The 14,488-nt window shown below is 42.7% G+C and overlaps 1 protein-coding gene and 1 long non-coding RNA gene across 4 annotated transcripts in view; one reads left to right on the top strand and one right to left on the bottom strand.

The window, feature by feature from the left end:
* Positions 1 to 14,286, bottom strand: part of LOC116886911 — a 28,416-nt gene extending 14,130 nt beyond the window's left edge. Inside the window, exon 1 of the long non-coding RNA XR_004386194.1 lies at positions 14,135 to 14,286. This is a non-coding gene — a long non-coding RNA (uncharacterized LOC116886911). The remainder of the gene's footprint in view (positions 1 to 14,134) is intronic.
* Positions 1 to 14,488, top strand: part of P4ha1 (prolyl 4-hydroxylase subunit alpha 1) — a 1,160,453-nt gene that overhangs the window by 252,799 nt on the left and 893,166 nt on the right. The gene's annotated exons all lie outside the window — the stretch shown is intronic.

Here is a 14,488-nt window from a genome sequence, read left to right on the forward strand (position 1 = left end):
GCAATTGAAATGTAAGAAATACAAATTTAATAAAGATGGAGGAAAAATAAAAGATCTTAAATCTGAAGCATTCCAAACATTGAAATATTTAAAACAGCAAAATGAGAGATTTGAACTTCTCCTTCATAAATCTACACAAGTATTCTCAGCTTGCAAAACAAAACAAAACAAACAAACAAACAAACAAACAAAAACCAGCCTCAAATTACCACTGCCCTGTCACTTAGAGTCCTAGAGTCCCAAGTTTGTTCTCTCTTTCCCTCCCTCCCACCTTTCTTCTTTCTCATTTACATGCACACAAGCACATGAAAGGGTCCGGACAGTACTATAATCTTGTTTTTCTTTCAGATGGCCATAGTTATGAAGAGTTGATGTGGAGGTCAGGAAATTCTCCCTCTCATTGCTTGTATGAATGCAGTCTCTCTGGAATTTTAATTTTCCTTTATATGAGACAGGAAAGGATGATTAGGTTGTGAGAGTTGTTGAGTGAACTGTTACTTTGAAACAGACTTATTTGAAGAGTAGTTCTGTGGAAATCTATACTGAGTAAATGCCCTTCAACATTAAACATATGTACACTCATGTGCCACAGGGTTTATATTCAAAGACCTCTGCATTCTAGTCCTTCATCAGTGTTATCTTGATGGAAAAGGGCACTTGGAAGATGCGATACAAGGAGTTTTAGATGAGGAGATCTAGTCCCACACAGTCATGAGTCATTCTTCCACAGGAGGAATCAGTTGGAGAAAGTATAGGGCTATTCTGGGGGAATCACAAACTATGTCTACTCACCACAGATAGGGAAGTAATAATAAACAGTCCAAAGAAATGATTGTATGAAGTCCTATTTGGCAAGTCAAGGAATTTACGGGAATTGCTTATAGGAGAAGGGGTGAGGGGTTGCTTACAGGAAGGAGCCACTCGAAGGGAAGCTGCAAACCCCAGTCCATGTGGGTGATAGCTCACACCCCTGGATCTCTCTTTACTGCTTGTGTAACTTTCGAGTAGGAGAGGTCTTGCAAATCAGGTAAGTACTGAGATTTCCCGGAACTCTTTGAGTCTTGAGGATCCTCCAATCTGGAGGAACTATTTCAATTTGGAGTATATTACCAGACAGGAGAAGAAAGTCATTACTGAGTGTCCATCATTCCTGACAAACAGTGCCATGAACTAAAGGATGTGGGCATCCTCAGCTCTGCCAACACCTTGATTTTGATCTACAGAGACCTGTGTCAGACTAGTAAGGATTCTATAGAGTTTGTATGAATTACAAGATGATAAATTTGCATTTCATAAAAACGTCTATAGAAATTTATTGTGAGAGTGTGATATGGTGGTGGCACACACCAGCACAGCTTAGGAGTCCAAGACTTCTTCATGGGCACAAAATTGTGTCTTCTCTTGACTGTTCAGTTTAGGCAAAACTGTTGCTCCTAGAACTATAATCTATTTACCTATCAATTATCTATTTTTCTGTCAATCATTTCTCCATCATCTATCTCTATAATAGTTTATAAATAAATACAATACAATGTAGTCCAACTTTAAGATGATAAGAACTGCAAAAGGAAGAGCTCATATTAAGTTTATTAGATTCATAAAGACTTCCTCTCTTTCCATCTCTCTTTTTTCAGAGTAGGTATCAATGTATAGCTCAGACTTGTACTGAATTAATGATTCTCCTGCCTCATCTGACTCAGTACTGACATTGTGGAAATTTATCACTCCAGACCTATAGGCTTCATTTTAAGACTATAAATATATTTTAAAATATATTCTTTTAGTTGGCAGTTAGCACTAACAGAATTTTATATTATAATCAATTTCATCATATATATTACTTTTTGTTCCCTTTGTTTTTCGAGACATGGTTTCTCTATGTAGCCTTCTCCTTCTATAACTCACTCTGTAGACCAGACTGATCTCAAACTCAGAGAGATCCACTTGCCTCTGCCTCCCAACTGCTGGGATTAAAAGCGTGCACCACAGAATATATATACATATATATAATTGTTGTTGTTGCTTTGTTTTTCCAAGAGAGGGTTTCACTGTGTAACCCTTGGCTGTCATTTTTAAAGGATTCTCAATTTCTGTGGAACTTTATGGAGTGTATAAGTTTTATACATCAAGCGGGCTTGCTATCGGAAAGACTACACTGCCATTCTTTTATTTGAAGAAAGTCACCTATGAAACAAGCATATTTAGTAGAATAACTGAAATTCTTCAAGAAGCGCCCCCCCCCAAAGATAAAGCCCAAAACATCATTCTTCTGTCCCCCAAAGCAAAAAGCAGGTAATTTCAGACATAACAAGCGGTAATGATTATTATGGAATTTTGTCCTTGCCATCAGGGCACCTGGCTTACGAGCTTTCTCTTAAGTATTGGGGATGGGGCATGAGAAGGAAGCTGCATTGCTCAGCAGCTTTACGCCCCCGGGTGGCCATTGATTCCCAGGTGCTCCTCTCCCAGGTGCCAACTCCTGCCTGTGTCTCCAGCTGGTAGAGTGGCCAGGTCCTGCATTAGCCGCACCCCGAGCATCCAGGGTGCATTGCCCCAGACGCCAGCAGTCTGAGATCGGGCTTTTTTGGAGCCCTTTCGGTCGGATCGCTGGCTTTTCTGATCGCTGTTCAATTTTGGACGTTCTGGGGGGTGGGGGTGGGGGGAAGTTGGGGGATGAGAACTTCCCCACACTGGAATGAAACCTAGGCTACAGTTGCCTGCAAGTCTGTTCTGTCTCACATCCTCTCACCAGCCCAGTGCCTGCAACCAGTGTCAAAAGAGACTCCGTTCCGTTCCAGGGATACAGTGAGCATGGTTTGAGGAAAGTGTTTGGAAGATGTGTAACAATCTGGTCGATTTAAAAATAGATGGTCGCTGTATAAATTTCCTGCACATTTTGGGTAAGATTTTTATTTCCTGCCATCAAAAGCACATTTTAGCCCTGCCTGGTGACGCTTGCCTTTAATCCAAGCCGGGGCAGGGGGCGGGGGGGGGCAGGGGCAGGGGGGGGCAGGGGGCGGGGGGGGCAGGGGGCAGGGGGGGGGGGCGGGGGGCAGGGGCAGGGGGGCAGGGGGCAGGGGGGCGGGGGCAGGGGGGGGGCATCTCTGAGTTAGAGGCCAGCCTGTTCGTTCTACAGAGCCAGTTTCAGGACAGCCAGGACTACACAAAACTCTGTCTCAGAAAAATAAAGTAAAACAACAAATGAAAAAAAAAGAAAAAACACACACACACACACACACACACACACACACACACACACACACACACACACACACACACACACACACACACACACTTCTAGAGCCTGAGGGATGGCTGGGTTCCTGGAACCCACAGTGAAAGAACCGAATCTCTGCAGCAGATCACTTTAAAAAAAGATACAGTCTCCAACCTTTATAATCTCTCTCTCTCTCTCCCCCCACCTCCCTTCCTCCCTCCTTCCTCCCCCACCTCTCTCTTTCTTTCTCCCCCTCTGTCATGGCTCTCCCACCCCCCATCCAGGCTGGGAGAGTTCCTTAAGAGTTAGAGAGCTCACATAGCTCGCATGTGCATCAGTGTAAACACACACCGCAGAACCAACCGATACTGAAGGAGCTTATACTACATACAAACTAAGTCACACCCTCGGGTCGGTAGACAATGGATGCCGGAACAGGGAGAGAGATTTACTTCTATGATGAGGTCACTTATTAAGGGGTGTATGCTCCTGGAAAGAATCTCACATCCAGGACTCTTTCTATAAGCAACTCTAAAGAAACTCATTAGGATTAGGTCTGTCAGTATGTTTCTCCCTCTCTCCTTACCTCCACTGAAAGTACAGGACATGAAAGTAGGAGGGAGCTGGTTGGGAAGAGGATAGGAAAGGGTGGGAGGAGAGGGACAAGAGAGAATAAAGAGGGTTGAGTAGGCTCAAACCCACTTACACATGTATGAAAATGTCATAAGGAACCTATTTCTACGTATATTTAACATACACAAACAAAACATTCAAATGTTTATGATTTTATTATGATTTAGGATTTTATTACTATTATTTGTTCTTGTTATTATTAAAGGTTAAATTCTCCTCGTGTAGTTCAGTCTAGCTTCAAACTCATAGGGCTGCCTAAGTCTTCCATTGCTGAAATGACAGGTTTGAACCACACCAAAAGGTTTGGGATAGATCTGTTGTTGTCACTTACATTATAAAGAACCTTTGGACTTGGTTAAAGTTTATGGACACAAAACAGATAGACAGACAGACAAAAAAAATTCCCTCAAAGCTACTGCAGCCAGCTATGGTCATGTACACCTAGGAAGAAGAGGCAGGAAGGAGAACCTCTATGAGTTTGAGGTCAGCTTGGTGAGCAAAAGTTGACATAGGGGTTAGGGATTTAGCTCAGTGGTCGAGCGCTTGCCTAGGAAGCGCAAGGCCCTGGGTTCGGTCCCCAGTTCCGAAAAAAAGAACCAAAAAAAAAAAAAAAGTTGACATAGTGGTGTACAAAATTACATATGAACATTTGACATTAAAGAACAGGAAAAGGTGGCTGTTCAGCCTGAATGAGAAGAGACAGAACGTAGGCAACACTGTGTGTGTGTGTGTGTGTGTGTGTGTGTGTGTGTGTGTGTGTGCGTGTGTTATGCATGCATGTGTGTATGCATGTTCAAATGTGAGTGCACATCCCGGTGTGGATGAATGTGTATGCTTGCATGTGACATGTCTACCTCTCTCTACCTCTATGATAACATGCTGACATTAAGTATCCTCCATGGTTGCATGTGACATGTCTCTACCTCTCTCTACCTCTATGATACTATGCTGAATTCAGGTGTCCTCCCTGCTTGCTGTACATTTTATTGAGGCAGGATTCCTCATTGAAGCTGGATCTTACGGATTCCAGTTTGCCAGCTTACCTGGAGATTCCATGTCTCTGCTTCACACGTGCTGGGATTACATTGGTGTACTGGGATTGTCACACCTGCCTGGTTTTACATGAGCATTGGGAATCTAAACCACAGTCCTTATGTATATATGTCCCTTCTTATTTATTCTAAATCTTTATTAATAAATCTACTATATCTTAGATGGGCCTATGAAATCCTTTTACTATGTGTGTGTGTGTGTGTGTGTGTGTGTGTGTGAATGTGCATGTGTGCGTGTATTTTCTGAGTATATCATGTGCCTCTGGGTACCCATGGAAGCTATAAGAAGGCATCGGATCTCATGGAGTTGGAGTTATGGGAAGTTGTGCACAGGTCAATGGGGATGCTGAGAACTGAACTCAGGTCTTCTGGAAGTGCAGCCAGTGCTATTGACCGCTGAGCCATTAGTCTCTCCAGTCTCATGATGGAAAGATCATCCATCTCTCCAGTTCATGAAATTTAAAAACACATTTTAATGCAATGATTGATTTGCTTAAAAAGACAGACAGTGCTGTTACTGCACAGTATACTAATTAATTGTGCAAAGGAGTTTCTTTTAAGGGGTCAAGAATAGAGGCAGAAGACTCAAGCTTCAAGTCTTTCTCCCTAAGGTCAAACTTTGAATACATTTACAAGATTAAAGAAGCAGGCCTCAGGAGAGGGAGTGTTCCACATAAGCTTTCAGTTTCAGGGCTCTTGAAAGAGTGCTTAAGAAAATGTAGGTGTTGGTAAGATTGGGTGGTAGATGTAAAACATTCACCAATTTGACCCTTGTTTAGGCCCAAATGAAGGGTCAGTTGATTCAAATGGCCTCAAAGCTCCTGAAATGCAACTCTGGCTATTGTTCCCACAACACACAACATAAGCACCACCAACAGTGATCTGAGGCTGTAACATATACAACTTTGAGCCCTTCTGAATGAGTGGTTTTTAAAGTCAACTAAAACCAAACTAACTACAAGCAAGTGAAGATGGTGAGTTTGTTTCCCAATCCTCTTGACCCCTCCAGCTGGAGCTTATGTGTCTCAATACAACCTTGATTAGATATTTCCCTTTCCTCACAATATAAGGCTCGAAGTGAGTCTTAACTACAGGGAGACACCCCAAGTGGGACACGAGAACAGAGTTCGATGCAAGAGGTTTATTTTTCAGGCGTGTCAGGTTGACCTTCAATCAGCCCCTTGTGACAAGTGTGTAGAAGGCAACCCCTGAATGGCTATAAGAAGCAGTTTTTATACAGGTTACATCAGCAAGGTTACAGTTTAAACTTATTGGCTAAGCTTACTGGCTAGCAAGCATATGACATGTGTGACTATCAGTATGTCAGTACCTTTTGTGGTTTTTCAAGAATGTTCCTACTTCTCCTGAGAACTGTGGGTAGAGAATGGAACTTGGCCTAACCTTGACCAGAGGCAGGAAGCTGGTACTTGGCCTAGTCTTGACCTGAGGCAGTGGCTGTAAGGCTGCCGAAAGGCCCTAGGGTCTTTCAACAGGAAGGGTGACTTACTTAGGTTTTCATTTTAACTTTTAGGAGTTCACTCTTGTTAAGTGAATTTGGCACTATTTGCATTTTGTTTCACTAACTCGGTCCTATTTATTCTTTTGCTCCTTTGCTTTTTCTGAGAGGGAGAGAAAATGTTCCCACCAAGCAAGAATAAGACCACTCCTACCACAAAATTTGAACTAAATTTTAAGCAAGCTTTATTAAATACTTTCCAGGGATGATGGACACTGGCCAAGTCCATACCAGGCATCCCCAGAAAATGGCGCCAGATATTAGTCAGAAGGTTATAAAGGCAAAACCCACAAGGTACTTCCCACCTTTGTCCAACTGGGGCACGCATACATCCTGCCGTACCTCTGCCTATGGTGTTAGGGTTTAAATCTCGGCCTGTGCCCAGGCAGAACACACAAAGCCAACAAGGTTCCATGTGGAGAGGTTTAATGAGAGAAGAGTAGAGGAGAGGAAAGGATGGCCATGAGCACGTTGAGGGACGTGGTGATGGGGGAGGGATACACAGAAGGGACAGGGAAGGGGGCAAGACCAGGGAAGAACAAAGAGTAAGCAAGAGGGAGAGGAGGGGCAAGCAGCCCCCTTTATAGTCAGGCACAGCTGGCTGTTGCTAGGCAACTGTGGGATGGAGCATACCTGGCTGTTCCCAGGTAGCTGTAGGGGGTAGAGCTTAGACAGAATAACAACATATGGTACCTCACACCATCTGTGATCAAACACATTCTGTGAAGCTGGAGCAACCGACCTTGTTTACAGAAGTGAAAACACATAGCTTGTTATCTTACATAAATGGACCCCAGTGTTCCAGGAAGTTAACTGTTCTTATCACTTCTCATTCTTACACAACCATGTTGGAAGTGCAGTTCCCTCAGAACTATTGCTGCCTTTGCTTTGTTGCCTAGATCTGACAGGTCCTCATCATGTATATAGTTTAAAAATGAAGCAGTGTGCTGGACCAAACTGTGCGAGTGGTGGCTGGGTAGGCACACCCGCATGTCTGCCTAATGCCACACCACACAGTGCCAGTGAACAGAAGACACCCACAGGCCAGACCACAGCCAGGGAGGACTCACTGGTAGGCTATAGACATCCAGAGACACCCACTGCATGATTTGCCCACATCAGGAGTCACTACAATGTGCAAGTATGGAGAGCAGATGGGAGAGAAAGAGAACTTTGAGCATTATGAAGTAGGACTGGAGATGAAAGGTGGAGAGGAATGGTCTGATATGAGAGGTCTGCACTGCCACCTAAGAGCCATGTGTGGGTCCATGGCCATGTAGCGGTAGGGGTCTGTGCCAATGTCTGTAGCTCGTATTACTACTAATGATCATGCAGATGTCCCTAGTCTGGGTAGGTGCCTAGGACAATGTTGATGTCTAAGGGCTGAGCAGAGCTGGGCCCACCCCTCACTGGATGCAACACTCCAGAGAACTGGCCCCAACCCTCACCTGCTGCAGCACTTAGGAGAGCAGGTCTTGCACCTCCCTTGGGCAGAACAGTACAGCTGGTACTAGTGTCAGAGGTGCAGGTAAGCCAGCCTGAGGGTTTGGGTGAGAGCAAGCTGGCTTAGCCACTTACCTGCTGTGAGGTGGTAGGGGCAGGAAGATGATGTCTTCCCTCTCTTCGACACCTGTGGCAGTCAGAGAAATGGTCTTGCCTTCACTATCTGCAACACTAGGGAGAGCTGGCCCTGCCCCTTGCTGGCTGCTGCATTGCATGAGCTAATTGGGGCAGAGCTGAAGAGTTTAATCTGGCAGTGTAGGTGAGAAAGAGCTAGCTAGTGGTCTGACCACCTCATCTACCATCCAGGCCCAGATCCAGGGTTTTGAGTTGGTCATTCCACCATTTACCTTATCTATGAACTGCTGGAGTATGGGAAAGAGCTGGTCCTGCAGAGTCAAAGCTGCACAAGTCCCAGTAAAGACTATCCAATATTGATGTGTAGCTGAAGCCAGAGCCACAAACAAGACTAGTGACTCATTGCAATCAACATTGAAAGTAAGGATGTGTGGACTAAAGGGTATACTGTGTGACACAACATGACACACTAGAGCTTCCATGATGAAATGTTTTTATTTTTATTTTTTAAAAACATTTATTTATTTATTATGTATACATCATACAGCTTCCTGCCTTCATGTATGCACCTGCAGGCCAGATTATAGATGGTTGTGAGCCACCATGTGGTTGCTGGAAATTGAACTCAGGACCTCTGGAAGAGCAAACAGTGCTCTTAACCTCTGAGTCATCTCTCCAGGCCACATATTTTATTTTTTATTTATTTATTTATTTTTTTTGGTTCTTTTTTTCGGAGCTGAGGAGCGAACCCAGGGCCTTGCGCTTCCTAGGCAAGCGCTCTACCACTGAGCTAAATCCCCAACCCCGACATATTTTATTTTTTAAAGTTTTGTTTTTATCTTGTTTTACAGGGATAGAGGGAGGTTATAAAGGTGGAGGGTGGATACAAAGGGATGGCAGGTGAGTGGGATTAGGGTGCATGACGTGAAACTTACGATCAATAAAATGTGTAGTGAAAATTATTAAAATCCCAATCCAGTTCTTCTACCTTATTTTGTTCATTGAGTTTCCAGATGAAAAATATAGTCACAGTCATTATATTTACAATAGGCTCTAAACAGCACAATAGCTGGGCAGCTGCCTCCCCTCCATGTTGTTAGAATCCACTTTCCTATCCATAACCCCGAGTTATTACTATTTACTATGTTCCATCTGGGCTGCCCTCAGGGCCATGCTCTCTTGACCCTTAACCCACGGTGGCTTCTCCTTCCTCTTCTGCACCTTCCCCTCAAGTGATCCACCTCTCCACCCAAGACTGTGAGACCTAAAACCCCACCTATGTCTCTTCTGCCCAGCTATTGGCTGTTGGCATCTTTATTAACCAATCAGAATTAACTTGGGGGCAAGGTCACAGGGGTTATGTGTAGACTTCAGGTCTTGGGGACCCAGCACTTAGCATTACAATAGACAGTAAAAGACAAAAACCTCAACTAGAAAGTTAAAACAAATCAGCTTTTGCCTCCGGCCAGGGAAGCAGGTAGGCTAACTACAGATGTTCACCACACCCTCCTCTCCTCCAATTCCAATCCCCCAGTCTCCTCTCCAGTTTTGTAGCAGACTACCTGCTTTGGTTCCTCCTTAACTCTGCCCCAGTTCTTAGGGGAGTTAAGTGATATTGTAAACCAAATGGACATAACATACTTAGACAAAACAATATACCTTCCACAACTCAGAGAACTTCCTCAAAATTTGACCATATTCTTGGACACAAAGCAAGTCTTAACAGATACAAGAAAACTGAAATAAGACCCCAAATCCTATCTGACCACCATCACAGATGAAAAACTGAACAACAAAAACCACAGAAAGCTTAAAAACTTATGGAAACTGATTAACTCACTCTTGAATGAAAATGAACACCAACATACCCAAACTTATAGGACACAAGGAAGCAGTTCTAAGATCCAAGTCCATAACACTAAGTGTCTACATAAAAAAACTGGAGAGATTTCATACTAACAACTTAACAGTACAGATTTTTAAAAAACTTTTCGTATTTATAAGCATTTTTTTGTTTTTTTTCCCTGTGCATCGTTTGCCTATATATTATGGCATATAATTTAGTGTTTATTGGATCCCTAAGTGTGCAAATAAATGGTGTCCCTGCATTTGTATCTTGTGCCTTTTCTTGGGCTCCTTTTTCTTCCATTGTTCTATTCTGATGTATTAGTTTTTGGTGTATCTCTCTATTATAATTTATTATAATGTTGTGGTGGTTTATAGATGCTTGGCCCAGGGAGTGGCAGGATTAGAAGGTGTGGCCTTCCCTTTCTTCCAGTAGATTTTGTCCCTTTCCTCCAGACAGCTTAAAGGTGGTGGGGGATAAAGAAGAGAACCACTTCTTGGTAAATATGTCAAGTCCATGGGATATCTGAGGCTAAGATCAGAGAGAAAAGTCCTCAAGGAGAGAGGGAGCCCCTTCTTGCCAGTCCAATCTGCCTTGGTCTGCATCAAAACAGATTTTGAAACTCTAGCAAATTAGGAAATTAACATGTTTTCTAAAAAATAAAAACATATAAATCTGAATATGACACAAACTGATAAGTAAAAGCCACGTGAAAACCCCCATATTGTTATGCAGCTCTTTGATAATGCAAATAAAGGTATATAAAATTGAAAAAAAAAAAAAGAAGGTGTGGCCTTGTTGGAATAGGTGTGTCACTGTGGGCATGGGCTCAAGACCCTCACCCTAGCTTCCTGGAACCCAGTCTTCCACTAGCAGCTTTCGGATGAAGATGTAGAACTCTCAACTCTGCCTGCACCATGCCTGCTTGGATGCTGCCATGCTTCTTGCCTTGATAATAATGGACTGAACCTCTAAACCTGTAAGCCAATCCCAATTAAATGCTGTCCTTATAAGAGTTGCCTTGGTCATGGTGTCTGCTCACAGCAGTAAAACCCTAACTAAGACAATCGTATTATATTGTATCTCATTATATTATGTTAAATATTGTTACATTATATTCCCTTGAAAACCTGTTTGTTGTCTAATGGGAGACAGAAATCTGGATGGGATGGGGGAAGATGGGAGTAGATGGGAGTAGGAGAGGAAACTGCAATTAGGATTTATTGTTGAGAAAAAAATGTATTTTCAATAAAAGAAAACAAACGTAGGTTTTGTCCGTTAGGTGATAAACCTGGCCACCAATAGAAACACTATTTTTTTGCCCATTATACCTTGAGTCAGAGAAGGTAAGTAACTTGAAAGTCTGGTTACATACCCACTCCAACATAAGCGAGGTATTGATGAATCACAGTACCTTAGAAATCTGAAAATAACTCAAATCTTTCTTGTTCAAAAAAGGGAAGCTAAGAGTCAGAGAGGCTGTATCATATCCATTATATGGTAAGGACTTGTCAAGGTCCATTTGATGCTAGAGCTACTGCCTTGCAGGAGTCAATGTTAAGGTTTCTGGGGATGACTTCCTTTTGGGCTGTGGTTATGAGTCCTTAGGTAGCTGTGTCTGAGGTAGTCCAGGTTCTTTCCTAACGTCTGATTTAGCTCTCTGGTCATTTTCTCTCTGCAAATAGTATATATGACACTGTCCTTCTTAATGCACTTGGACTGGCATCAATCCTCAACTTATACAGTACCTCCAGTTCCAGCCATTGCTTTTGCCTTTTTTATTTCTCATCTTCAGTTCTGTCACTCAACACTTCACCTTTCTAGAGCCTCATTCCTGATGGTTTTGGTCAATATTGTATTTTTAAAAACTATTAAATAAAACTGACATTGTATTTTTTAGTTTGCTACATACTTTGATACCCACTACTTCATGGACTTTTTGCAATCTTACAAGCTTATGTAGCTTATTAGTGACTAAGCACAGGTTCCTCAATTCTGGCCCCTGTATCATGATGACCATTCTCATTACACTATTTGCTGTCTGGTAGAGCCTGAAACAGACCCACTCCTAACATTATTAACTACAGCTTAAAACAAAACACTAAAAGGATAATTTTCCCTTTGAGAATTCTCTGCACTTCCAGTGAAGGGCTTCCTGTTCTATAAGAGCTCCTGTTACTGCAGAAGGAAATAGAGATTGACTGAAAACGATTAATAATCCTTATTCATGTATGACAAAGTATGAGCAGGGGAAATGTTCTCATCATTACAGCAGCCCTGAACTCTCTCAAGGCATGATCTCTAGTATTAAAAACAATACTCAAGGATTGGGGATAGAACTCAGTGGTTGAGCAGTTGTCTAGCCTGTGCAAATCCCTGGGTTTGATCTCCAGTAGCCCCCTACCCCCACCCCACAAACACATTCTCTTTCTCTCTCAAGGATTCATGAAGACTTAAGTTTGCTATAACATATAATAAGCATGAAAAGGAGTTTATTAAAAATTCCTTTTTTTGGTAATTGTTCCTGAAATTTTTAAATTTAATAAAAATAGTTACTTTTCTCCCTTTATCACATCACATGCCATTTTCAAATCAATAACCTTATTCCTTATTTGGGAATACATGTATCAATGCAATCCGTTTAGTGTTGCCTGTATGTATACTTTTTAGGATGGACCACTTGGGACTGGATAACCATTTAGGGTGCTGTCTGTGAGGAAGTCTAAATTGCCTCTCAGCAGTTGTTAACTGCCTATAGCTCTTCATTAAGTGGTGAGGCTCTATGGATTTCCCTCTTCCATGTTGGCTTGTTAGTGTCTTTGTTCAGAGCTTGTTTCAACTGTCTTAGTTTTGAGATCTCATGCTCATGGAAACTTGTCATATTTAGAAGACAATTTTGCAGTAGACTTCCTGGTCCCCTGGCTCTTACAATCTTTCCTCTCCCTCTTCTGTTGTTCCCCAAGCCACAGGTATATGAGTTGTGTTCAAGATGTTTCATCAGTGGGGCATCTCACAGAACTCTGCATTTTGATTAATTGCACTTTCTGTTTTTTAGTCTGCTTTGAAAAATAGTTTCTTTGAATGAAGGATGAGGGCTACATCCATCTGTGTCTCTGAGCTGAGTAGACAAGTTAGGGATGTCCCTAAACTTCAATTAATAAAGTGGTGATTAAAGGTCATTCCACTTACTAGAGGAAAACAAGCAAATAGTGGCTATTCTGTTAATTTTAGGATGGTTGTACTTCACCAATTTTGGCAGACTGTTTTCCTATGCTATTCTGTTAGAAAACAAACTTTGCTTTTGCTTTGGCCTTTAACGTGTCAGTGAAATTCGTACCATCTTTGTCAAATGTATGCTGTCTTCTTTACTTGTCATTTTTGATATCAGAACTTCATGATTCAAGTTAGTCCCTTTAAAGTTTAAAAGAAGGCAAAAAGCAACCCTTAGTATACTTAAAACAAGAAACTGTAACTAAATAGTTTTGACATAATGTATTTCCTTTGCTGTAAGTAAGGAATACTTGCTAATTAAAAACAAAACAAAACAAAAAAACCCTTTCTGTGTAAGTGGAGCATTGTGGCTCACACCCACAATCTCAGCACCACTGAGCCCAGGGTAGAGGTATCCCGAGTTCTGGCGATCCTGGCTAGTAAGCAAGACACAAGCAAGCAACAGCAACAACCACCACAAAGTCAAAGCCTAAAATGAACATTTATGGAACTTGAATAATTTTATCAGGAGAAGGCTATACAAGTAAAGCCAGCTTTAATACACAAGAAAAGTAGAAAAATTTGGGGGGGGGGCATTTTTAGTATGTTTGGGGTATTTTTCCCGAGGTACATTTCCCCACATTTTGTTTAAGCTAATACGTGTTCCTTTATTATAAACCCAAGTAACTCTGTAGTGCTCATTATAAAAACATATTTAGCTGTTTCCTTAGTTTTGCAGTTACGGCATTTGACATTTTGGTTGTAGTGATGAACTTGAAGCTGACGAATCTATCAGCAGAAGTATTACTAAATCAAAGGTTGAATATTTTTTCCCGGTATCTTATTGTAGTTTTTGCAATGTCAAATCTGTCACTAAAATACGCACTTTCATCTGTTCGCTGAAACACAACTGGAGACGTCTTTAAGCCAATTTTCCGCCTGGTTTATTTTACAACTTTAAAGTAAGGTTCAAGATCTAAACCTCTGGCTTGACAGCCTCCCTCCCGCGTTCCACAGCTTCCCAGCAGCTGGGACAGACCTCAGTACGCCCGCGCACCCCAAGTCCTCCCCGCTCGGCTTACAAGAATCTGCACAGATGCGGCCATCGAATGTCCCAAGATTCCGGTGCCCACAAGCTGTTCAAGGGCAGGACTTGGTCCAAGAACCCGGAAAAGCGGAAGCCGGCGGACCTCCACGCCCCGCCCTCGGCGACGCCACCACGCCCTGTGCGAGACCCAGACCAGACTCGTCGAGCGCAGAATGAAGATGCCGCTCAGCCGGGCATCTTCTTTAGAAGCCCGCAATACCCGTAGCAGGCCCTAGCTGTCCTTACGGAACGCCGGGCGGGTAGACGTCACCCTCCAGCCAGTCCCGAGCAGCGGCGGGCAGGCAGCGAATCGGAGGCCGGCATTCCAGGCGCGACAAGTCGAACTCCG

The sequence above is a fragment of the Rattus rattus genome, chromosome 18 (genome assembly GCF_011064425.1).
Source record: "Rattus rattus isolate New Zealand chromosome 18, Rrattus_CSIRO_v1, whole genome shotgun sequence".
NCBI classification, from domain to species: domain Eukaryota; kingdom Metazoa; phylum Chordata; class Mammalia; order Rodentia; family Muridae; genus Rattus; species Rattus rattus.